This window comes from Nothobranchius furzeri, unplaced genomic scaffold (genome assembly GCF_043380555.1).
Source record: "Nothobranchius furzeri strain GRZ-AD unplaced genomic scaffold, NfurGRZ-RIMD1 Scf079, whole genome shotgun sequence".
Classification (NCBI taxonomy): domain Eukaryota; kingdom Metazoa; phylum Chordata; class Actinopteri; order Cyprinodontiformes; family Nothobranchiidae; genus Nothobranchius; species Nothobranchius furzeri.
The window spans coordinates 85,001-95,000 of record NW_027223096.1 but is presented as its reverse complement, the minus strand read 5'-3'; positions in this window follow the sequence as shown (position 1 = coordinate 95,000).

Here is a 10,000-nt window from a genome sequence, read left to right as displayed (position 1 = left end):
GCCTAGGGAGGCTGTGCCGGGCCCCCTGGAGGTCTAAAGGATGACCATGAGGTCAAAAGGATGACCAGTAGTTGTGGTTCTCGCCCCGGGACTTGGGTCAGAGTATAGCCCAAGTGGAGCACTTGTGTCGGACTAGGGAGGCTGTGCCGTGCCCCCTGGAGGTCTAAAGGATGACCAGTAGTTGTGGTTCTCGCCCCGGGACTTGGGTCAGAGTATAGCCCAAGTGGAGCACTTGTGTCGGCCTAGGGAGGCTCTGCCGTGCCCCATGGAGGTCTAAAGGATGACCATGAGGTCAAAAGGATGACCAGTAGTTGTGGTTCTCGCCCCGGGACTTGGGTCAGAGTATAGCCCAAGTGGAGCACTTGTGTCGGACTAGGGAGGCTGTGCCGGGCCCCCTGGAGGTCTAAAGGATGACCATGAGGTCAAAAGGATGACCAGTAGTTGTGGTTCTCGCCCCGGGACTTGGGTCAGAGTATAGCCCAAGTGGAGCACTTGTGTCGGCCTAGGGAGGCTGTGCCGGGCCCCCTGGAGGTCTAAAGGATGACCATGAGGTCAAAAGGATGACCAGTAGTTGTGGTTCTCGCCCCGGGACTTGGGTCAGAGTATAGCCCAAGTGGAGCACTTGTGTCGGACTAGGGAGGCTGTGCCGTGCCCCCTGGAGGTCTAAAGGATGACCAGTAGGTGTGGTTCTCGCACCGGGACTTGGGTCAGAGTATAGCCCAAGTGGAGCACTTGTGTCGGCCTAGGGAGGCTCTGCCGTGCCCCATGGAGGTCTAAAGGATGACCATGAGGTCAAAAGGATGACCAGTAGTTGTGGTTCTCGCCCCGGGACTTGGGTCAGAGTATAGCCCAAGTGGAGCACTTGTGTCGGACTAGGGAGGCTGTGCCGGGCCCCCTGGAGGTCTAAAGGATGACCATGAGGTCAAAAGGATGACCAGTAGTTGTGGTTCTCGCCCCGGGACTTGGGTCAGAGTATAGCCCAAGTGGAGCACTTGTGTCGGCCTAGGGAGGCTGTGCCGGGCCCCCTGGAGGTCTAAAGGATGACCATGAGGTCAAAAGGATGACCAGTAGTTGTGGTTCTCGCCCCGGGACTTGGGTCAGAGTATAGCCCAAGTGGAGCACTTGTGTCGGACTAGGGAGGCTGTGCCGTGCCCCCTGGAGGTCTAAAGGATGACCAGTAGTTGTGGTTCTCGCCCCGGGACTTGGGTCAGAGTACAGCCCAAGTGGAGCACTTGCGTCGGACTAGGGAGGCTGTGCCGGGCCCCCTGGAGGTCTAAAGGATGACCAGTAGTTGTGGTTCTCGCCCCGGGCCGTGGGTCTGAGTATGGCCCAAGTGGGACACTTGTGTCGGACTAGGGAGGCTCTGCCGTGCCCCCTTGAGGTCTAAAGGATGACCATGAGGTCAAAAGGATGACCAGTAGTTGTGGTTCTCGCCCCGGGACTTGGGTCAGAGTATGGCCCAAGTGGTGCACTTGTGTCGGTCTAGGGAGGCTGTGCCGGTCCCCCTGGAGGTCTAAAGGATGACCAGTAGTTGTGGTTCTCGCCCCGGGACTTGGGTCAGAGTATAGCCCAAGTGGAGCACTTGTGTCGGACTAGGGAGGCTGTGCCGGGCCCCCTGGAGGTCTCAAGGATGACCAGTAGTTGTGGTTCTCACCCCGGGTCGTGGGTCCGAGTCTGGCCCGAGTAGAGCACTTTGGTCGGCTACCGGGGGGTGTGCCGTGCCCCCTGGAGGTCTAAAGGATGACCAGTAGTTGTGGTTCTCGCCCCGGGACTTGGGTCAGAGTATAGCCCAAGTTGAGCACTTGTGTCGGCCTAGGGAGGCTGTGCCGGGCCCCCTGGAGATCTAAAGGATGACCATGAGGTCAAAAGGATGACCAGTAGTTGTGGTTCTCGCCCCGGGACTTGGGTCAGAGTATAGCCCAAGTGGAGCACTTGTGTCGGCCTAGGGAGGCTGTGCCGGGCCCCCTGGAGGTCTAAAGGATGACCAGTAGTTGTGGTTCTCGCACCGGGACTTGGGTCAGAGTACAGCCCAAGTGGAGCACTTGTGTCGGTCTAGGGAGGCTGTGCCGGGCCCCCTGGAGGTCTAAAGGATGACCATGAGGTCAAAAGGATGACCAGTAGTTGTGGTTCTCGCCCCGGGACTTGGGTCAGAGTATAGCCCAAGTGGAGCACTTGTGTCGGACTAGGGAGGCTGTGCCGGGCCCCCTGGAGGTCTAAAGGATGACCATGAGGTCAAAAGGATGACCAGTAGTTGTGGTTCTCGCCCCGGGACTTGGGTCAGAGTATAGCCCAAGTGGAGCACTTGTGTCGGCCTAGGGAGGCTGTGCCGGGCCCCCTGGAGGTCTAAAGGATGACCATGAGGTCAAAAGGATGACCAGTAGTTGTGGTTCTCGCCCCGGGACTTGGGTCAGAGTATAGCCCAAGTGGAGCACTTGTGTCGGACTAGGGAGGCTGTGCCGTGCCCCCTGGAGGTCTAAAGGATGACCAGTAGGTGTGGTTCTCGCACCGGGACTTGGGTCAGAGTATAGCCCAAGTGGAGCACTTGTGTCGGCCTAGGGAGGCTCTGCCGTGCCCCATGGAGGTCTAAAGGATGACCATGAGGTCAAAAGGATGACCAGTAGTTGTGGTTCTCGCCCCGGGACTTGGGTCAGAGTATAGCCCAAGTGGAGCACTTGTGTCGGACTAGGGAGGCTGTGCCGGGCCCCCTGGAGGTCTAAAGGATGACCATGAGGTCAAAAGGATGACCAGTAGTTGTGGTTCTCGCCCCGGGACTTGGGTCAGAGTATAGCCCAAGTGGAGCACTTGTGTCGGCCTAGGGAGGCTGTGCCGGGCCCCCTGGAGGTCTAAAGGATGACCATGAGGTCAAAAGGATGACCAGTAGTTGTGGTTCTCGCCCCGGGACTTGGGTCAGAGTATAGCCCAAGTGGAGCACTTGTGTCGGACTAGGGAGGCTGTGCCGTGCCCCCTGGAGGTCTAAAGGATGACCAGTAGTTGTGGTTCTCGCCCCGGGACTTGGGTCAGAGTACAGCCCAAGTGGAGCACTTGCGTCGGACTAGGGAGGCTGTGCCGGGCCCCCTGGAGGTCTAAAGGATGACCAGTAGTTGTGGTTCTCGCCCCGGGCCGTGGGTCTGAGTATGGCCCAAGTGGGACACTTGTGTCGGACTAGGGAGGCTCTGCCGTGCCCCCTTGAGGTCTAAAGGATGACCATGAGGTCAAAAGGATGACCAGTAGTTGTGGTTCTCGCCCCGGGACTTGGGTCAGAGTATGGCCCAAGTGGTGCACTTGTGTCGGTCTAGGGAGGCTGTGCCGGTCCCCCTGGAGGTCTAAAGGATGACCAGTAGTTGTGGTTCTCGCCCCGGGACTTGGGTCAGAGTATAGCCCAAGTGGAGCACTTGTGTCGGACTAGGGAGGCTGTGCCGGGCCCCCTGGAGGTCTCAAGGATGACCAGTAGTTGTGGTTCTCACCCCGGGTCGTGGGTCCGAGTCTGGCCCGAGTAGAGCACTTTGGTCGGCTACCGGGGGGTGTGCCGTGCCCCCTGGAGGTCTAAAGGATGACCAGTAGTTGTGGTTCTCGCCCCGGGACTTGGGTCAGAGTATAGCCCAAGTTGAGCACTTGTGTCGGCCTAGGGAGGCTGTGCCGGGCCCCCTGGAGATCTAAAGGATGACCATGAGGTCAAAAGGATGACCAGTAGTTGTGGTTCTCGCCCCGGGACTTGGGTCAGAGTATAGCCCAAGTGGAGCACTTGTGTCGGCCTAGGGAGGCTGTGCCGGGCCCCCTGGAGGTCTAAAGGATGACCAGTAGTTGTGGTTCTCGCACCGGGACTTGGGTCAGAGTACAGCCCAAGTGGAGCACTTGTGTCGGTCTAGGGAGGCTGTGCCGGGCCCCCTGGAGGTCTAAAGGATGACCAGTAGTTGTGGTTCTCGCCCCGGGCCGTGGGTCTGAGTATGGCCCAAGTGGGGCACTTGCGTCGGACTGGGGAGGCTCTGCCGCGCCCCCTGGAGGTCAAAAGGATGACCAGTAGTTGTGGTTCTCACCCCGGGTCGTGGGTCCGAGTCTGGCCCGAGTAGATCACTTTGGTCGGCTACCGGGGGGTGTGCCGTGCCCCCTGGAGCCATGGGAGTGAGCTCCAGCAGACTGGTATTTTTCGGAGAACCAGGCCCACACTCCTCAGACTTTGTGCCCAGGGACAGGCCACCAAAATCGGCCGCGGCTCGTGCACTTTGCCCCTGCGTTTCTCCCAGAACCAGAGCCGGAAAAATCCCAAAATTGATGCCCAGAGATAGTCGACTCTGCCTGGAATAGATTGCCACCCAAACCCGCCAACTCACGCTGGTTTTCCGATGGCCTCACCTACTAACCCGAGCATGGTCATCGCTCGCACCTTCCAAAACCTCCAGGGGCGCAGGCACTTTTCATTTACTGGCCATAAGGCCGACCGCCTTAAGCGTTAAGCGATAAGCGAAAGGCTTAGTTTGGACTTAGTTTTTGGAGCGACGAGGTCGCCGTTTTGTCAATTCTGAACCGATTTTCACGCGGTTTTCGACTGCCTGCGCCTGGGGAGCCGCCCAGAAGCCCCAGGCAGTGTTCTGGGTGGACTTCCGGACCGGTCCGGACCCGGTACCGGCCGGGGGAACCGCACCACGCCTCTCGGGCGTTTCTACACCGATTTTCGCGGGGTTTTCGACTGCATAGACGGGGCCACCTGCTGCAGGGCCCGAGGGAGGGCCTGCCTGAGCTGGGTCCGACGCAGGGCCCGGTTCCTGGAGCCCGCTGGGGGGGGGGGGGGGGGGGGTTCTCTAAGGCTCACGGCGGGCTGCTGAGGGGCCGGATCGGATGCAGACAGGCGCTCCTCTGCCCAGGTCTTTGCTCCCCTGCCCCACTAGGAATGGAAGACACACTGCCAACAGCTTCTGGAGGGTGATGGGCCCTGCTGCAGACCAGGTCCGACCCAGGTTTCAGCTATCCCACCCCGCAGGGACTTAAAGACACACTGCCATCAGCTTCTGGAGGCTGCTGAGCTCTACTATAGAGCAGGTCCGACCCAGGTTTCAGCTCCTGCAGCCCACTAGGACTTAAACACACACTGCCATCAGCGTCTGGATGGTGATGGGCCCTGCTGCAGACCAGGTCCGACCCAGGTTTCAGCTATCCCACCCCGCAGGGACTTAAAGACACACTGCCATCAGCTTCTGGAGGCTGCTGAGCTCTACTATAGAGCAGGTCCGACCCAGGTTTCAGCTCCTGCAGCCCACTAGGACTTAAACACACACTGCCATCAGCGTCTGGATGGTGATGGGCCCTGCTGCAGACCAGGTCCGACCCAGGTATCAGCTCCTGCACCCCGCAGGGAATTGAAGACACACTGCCATCAGCTTCTGGAGGCTGCTGAGCTCTGCTATAGACCAGGTCCGACCCAGGTTTCAGCTCCTGCACCCCGCAGGGAACTAAACACACACTGCCATCTGCAACTGGAGGCTGCTGAGCCCTGCTGCAGACCAGGTCCGACCCAGGTTATGGCTCTCCCACCCCCCTGGGACTTAAACACACACAGCCATCAGCTTCTGGATGGTGATGGGCCCTGCTGCAGACCAGGTCCGACCCAGGTTTCTGCTCCTCAACCCCGCAGGGAATTAAAGACACACTGCCATCAGCTTCTGGAGGCTGCTGAGCTCCGCTGCAGGCCAGGTCCGACCCAGGTTACAGCTCTCCCACCCCGCAGGGAATTAAAGACACACTGCCATCAGCTTCTCGATGCTGCTGAGGCCTGCTATAGACCAGGTCCGACCCAGGTTTCTGCTCCTGCACCCCGCATGGACTTAAACCCACACTGCCATCGGATTCTGGAGGCTGCTGAGCCCTGATGCAGACCAGGTCCGACCCAAGTTTCAGCTCTCCCACCCCGCAGGGGATCAAACACACACTGCCATCAGCTGCTGGAGGCTGCTGAGCTCTGCTATAGACCAGGTCCGACCCAGGTTTCAGCTCTCCCACCAGGCAGGGACTTAAACACACACTGCCATCAGCTGCTGGAGGCTGCTGAGCTCTGCCATAGACCAGGTCCGACCCAGGTTTCAGCTCCTGCACCCCGCAGGGACTTAAACACACGCAGCCATCAGCTGCTGGAGGCTGCTGAGCTCTGCTATAGACCAGGTCCGACCCAGGTTTCAGCTCTCACACCAGGCAGGGACTTAAACACACACTGCCGTCAGCTTCTGGAGGCTGCTGAGCCCTGCTGCAGACCAGGTCCGACCCAGGTCTCAGCTCTCCCACCCCGCAGGGACTTAAACACACACTGATATCAGCTTCTGGAGGCTGCTGAGCTCTTCTATAGACCAGGTGCGACCCAGGTTTCTGCTCCTCCACCCCGCAGGGAACTAAACACACACTGCCATCAGCTTCTGGAGGCTGCTGAGCTCTGTTACAGACCAGGTCCGACCCAGGTTTCAGCTCTCCCACCAGGCAGGGTCTTAAAGACACACCGCCATCAGCGTCTGGAGGCTGCGGAGCTCTACTATAGACCAGGTCCGACCCAGGTTTCAGCTCCTCCACCCCGCCATAAGCTGCTGGAGGCTGGCTTCCGCTCCTCCACCCCGCCATCAGCTGCTGGGGGCTGGCTGGCTGCTGGAGGCTGGCTGCTGCTGCTGCTGCTCCTCCACCACGCCATCAGCAGCTGGAGGCTGCTGAGCTCTGCTATAGACCAGGTCCGACCCAGGTTTCAGCTCTCCCACCAGGCAGGGACTTAAACACACACTGCCATCAGCAACTGGAGGCTGCTGAGCTCTGCTGCAGACCAGGTCCGACCCAGCTTTCAGCTCCTGCACCCCGCAGGGACTTAAACACACACTGCCACCAGCTTCTGGAGGGTGATGGGCCCTGCTGTGGACCAGGTCCGACCCGGATATCAGCTCTCCCACCAGGCAGGGACTTAAACACACACTGCAATCAGCTGCTGGAGGCTGCTGAGCTCTTCTATAGACCAGGTCCGACCCAGGTTTCAGCTCTCCTACCAGGCAGGGACTTAAACACACACTGCCATCAGCTTCTGGAGGCTGCCGAGCCCTGCTGCAGACCATGTCCGACCCAGGTTTCAGCTCTCCCACCAGGCAGGGACTTAGAGGCACGCTGCCATCAGCTTCTGGAGGCTGCTGAGCTCTGCCATAGACCAGGTCCGACCCAGGTTTCAGCTCCTGCACCCCGCAGGGACTTAAACACACGCAGCCATCAGCTGCTGGAGGCTGCTGAGCTCTGCTATAGACCAGGTCCGACCCAGGTTTCAGCTCTCCCACCAGGCAGGGACTTAGAGGCACGCTGCCATCAGCTTCTGGAGGCTGCTGAGCTCTGCCATAGACCAGGTCCGACCCAGGTTTCAGCTCCTGCACCCCGCAGGGACTTAAACACACGCAGCCATCAGCTGCTGGAGGCTGCTGAGCTCTGCTATAGACCAGGTCCGACCCAGGTTTCAGCTCTCACACCAGGCAGGGACTTAAACACACACTGCCATCAGCTGCTGGAGGCTGCTGAGCTCTGCTATAGACCAGGTCCGACCCAGGTTTCTGCTCCTCCACCCCGCAGGGAATTAAAGACACACTGCCATCAGCTTCTGGATGGTGATGGGCCCTGCTGCAGACCAAGTCCGACCCGGGTTACAGCTCTCCCACCAGGCAGGGAATTAAACACACACTGCCATCAGCTTCTGCTGGCTGCTGAGCTCTGCTGCAGACCAGGTCCGACCCAGGTTTCAGCTCCTGCACCCCGCAGGGAACTAAACACACACTGCCATCACCTTCTGCTGGCTGCTGAGCCCTGCTGCAGACCAGGTCCGACCCAGGTTTCAGCTCCTGCACCCCGCAGTGGATTAAAGACACACTGCCATCAGGTTCTGGAGGCTGCTGAGCTCTGCTGCAGACCAGGTCCGACCCAGGTTATGGCTCTCCCACCCCGCAGGGACTTAAACACACACCGCCGTCAGCTTCTGGATGGTGATGGGCCCTGCTGCAGACCAGGTCCGACCCACGTTTCAGCTCTCCCACCCCGCAGGGGATGAAACACACACTGCCATCAGCTTCTGGAGGCTGCTGAGCTCTGCTAAAGACCAGGTCCGACCCAGCTTTCAGCTCTCCCACCAGGCAGGGAGTTAAAGACACACTGTCATCGGCTTCTGGAGGGTGCTGAGCCCTGCTGCACACCAAGTCTGACCCAGGTTTCAGCTCATCCACCCCGCAGGGACCTAAACACACACTGCCATCAGCTTCTGAGTGGTAATGGGCCCTGCTGCAGACCAGGTCCGACCCAGGTTTCAGCTCCTCCACCCCGCCATCACCAGCTGGAGGCTGGCTGCTGCTCCTGCACCCTGCCATCAGCTGCTGGAGGCTTCTGTTCCTCCACCCCGCCATCAGCAGCTGGAGGCTGGCTGCTGGAGGCTGGCTGCTGCTCCTCCACCCCGCCATCAGCTGCTGGAGGCTGGCTGCTGCTCCTGCACCCCGCCATCAGCTGCTGGAGGCTGGCTGCTGGAGGCTGGCTGCAGCTCCTCCACCCCACCATCAGCTGCTGGACGCTGGCTGCAGCTCCTGCACCCCGCCATCAGCTGCTGGAGGCTGGCTTCTGCTCCTCCACCCCGCCATCAGCTGATGGAGGCTGCCTGCTTCTCCACCCCGCCATCACTAGCTGGAGGCTGGCTGCTGGAGGCTGGCTGCAGCTCCTCCACCCCGCCATCAGCTGCTGGAGGCTGGCTGCTGCTCCTGCACCCCGCCATCAGCTGCTGGAGGCTGGCTGCTGCTCCTCCACCCAACCATCAGCTGCTGGACGCTGGCTGCAGCTCCTCCACCCCACCATCAGCTGCTGGACGCTGGCTGCAGCTCCTCCACCCCGCCATCAGCTGCTGGAGGCTGCCTGCAGCTCCTGCACCCCGCCATCAGCTGCTGGAGGCTGCCTGCAGCTCCTGCACCCCGCCATCACCAGCTGGAGGCTGGCTTCTGCTCCTACACCCCGCCATCAGCTGATGGAGGCTGCCTGCTTCTCCACCCCGCCATCACTAGCTGGAGGCTGGCTGCTGGAGGCTGGCTGCAGCTCCTCCACCCCACCATCAGCTGCTGGACGCTGGCTGCAGCTCCTGCACCCCGCCATCAGCTGCTGGAGGCTGCCTGCAGCTCCTGCACCCCGCCATCACCAGCTGGAGGCTGGCTTCTGCTCCTCCACCCCGCCATCAGCTGATGGAGGCTGCCTGCTTCTCCACCCCGCCATCACTAGCTGGAGGCTGGCTGCTGGAGGCTGGCTGCAGCTCCTCCACCCCGCCATCAGCTGCTGGAGGCTGGCTGCTGCTCCTCCACCCAACCATCAGCTGCTGGACGCTGGCTGCAGCTCCTCCACCCCACCATCAGCTGCTGGACGCTGGCTGCAGCTCCTCCACCCCACCATCAGCTGCTGGACGCTGGCTGCAGCTCCTCCACCCCGCCATCACCAGCTGGAGGCTGCCTGCTGCTCCTCCACCCCGCCATCAGCTGATGGACGCTGGCTGCAGCTCCTCCACCCCGCCATCTGCTGCTGGAGGCTGGCTGGCCGCTGGAGGCTGGCTGCTGCTCCCACACACCGCCATCAGCTGCTGGAGGCTGGCTGGCTGCTGGAGGCTGGCTGCTGCTGCTCCTCCTCCCCGCCATCACCAGCTGGAGGCTGGCTGCTGCTCCTACACCCCGCCATCAGCTGATGGAGGCTGCCTGCTCCTCCGCCCCGCCATCACCAGCTGGAGGCTGGCTGCTGGAGGCTGGCTGCAGCTCCTTCACCCCGCCATCACCAGCTGGAGGCTGGCTTCTGCTCCTGCACCCCGCCATCAGCTGCTGGAGGCTGGCTTCTGCTCCTCCACCCCGCCACCAGCTGCTGGAGGCTGGCTGCTGCTCCTGCACCCCGCCATCAGCTGCTGGAGGCTTCTGTTCCTCCACCCCGCCATCAGCAGCTGGAGGCTGGCTGCTGGAGGCTGGCTGCTGCTCCTCCACCCCGCCATCAGCTG